We start from the raw sequence: 1,286 nt of genomic DNA, 5'->3' as shown, positions 1-1,286 counted from the left end.
AGCTAAACACAAAGAGCCACATCCTCAGTGCTGCTCAGAGGGCCAGGCACACATAGGAGCCAGCTGCAGCTCCATGATTCAGGGTTATTTATTTAGGCCAACTCGCTGTGGCCTAAAGTAAAGCATTTGCGGTATGCTTTTTAAAGCATATGCGTTTGTGGTTACATATCGCATTCTTAACCATCATTAACTTGCAGCTTTCACTCTTCCCTGCATTCCCAGTGACTTCCCAGCTCACATTTTCAATTCTCCCTTGCTATTGAAAAGCTTAACTTGGGCTTCTAATTTTGAGCCAAATTCCACCAGCTGCTGTGGGAAGGCAAGAAACTTCCCAGTACTTGCTGAGGCTTGGCTCAGCGCTCGTCTCTAGCTGTAGCCTCTCTGTCTGTTTGCATTTTCCATGTTACTTGCAAATTAAAGGCATACATCGTGGTCTGCTCCACACAGGTAATGCACAGGTATGATTACAGAAAATGGGGACATAGCGTTATACTTAATACAGGCAGCAAACTTGATGATGAAACTGTTTTGATTCTGCACTGCCAAATTCCTACAATATTTCTTTCCAGAGTTTGCTGTCTTTTCTTGACAGTATTAGATGAAACCACATAGCTAAGTCTTTCTTGGGAAGAAAACACAGAGCTGATCCCTTTGTGCCTGCACGTTGAGAAGCCTTTTTAATCTGCCTTCTGCTATGAGGCAAAAGAGCAAAATCTAATTTACACACTGCTGGGCACTCATCCATGGCATTTTGTGTGTGTCTCTGTATTTAAACTATACAAAGCTCTTCATTAAAGTACCCTGAAGGAAGTACTCTGAAGTATCAGAGGGGTAAAATGACAACACTTAAGAAAGTTTAGCCACTGCTCAAGCTGTGCATTATTGTATCTATCCTCAACACATGATGTGTGGGCACTCTCTTGTGCCTGCTCACGCTCCCTCGCTAACGAAGGGCCTCCCTGGGGCATCGGGCAGCTTCGCACCCTCACTGTTTCTGAGGTTTGCAGAACCAAGACCTGTCTTGCCAAGGTCCATCTTTATTTTGAAGTATAGAAATCCTATAGTTGATGTGATGTGCTGAGGCTCTTCATAGCTTAAGAACGATAACATCGCTTAGGGCCAATATTGTTAACATATCAACAAACAGTAGTATTATATTTCTCATTTGTTTCCCAGACTTCGCTGGGTCTTGTATTAGGAGTGGTGATAGAAAGTTTGTAGCGCTTTATTAACTCTGAGAGTTTAGCATTTGCCATTTTAGAGAATGCCAGTGTGCTTGCACACTC

This window comes from Eurypyga helias, unplaced genomic scaffold, assembly GCF_000690775.1.
Source record: "Eurypyga helias isolate BGI_N326 unplaced genomic scaffold, ASM69077v1 scaffold3628, whole genome shotgun sequence".
Classification (NCBI taxonomy): domain Eukaryota; kingdom Metazoa; phylum Chordata; class Aves; order Eurypygiformes; family Eurypygidae; genus Eurypyga; species Eurypyga helias.
The sequence above is the reverse complement of the archived record's forward strand: the minus strand, read 5'-3'. Positions refer to the sequence as shown.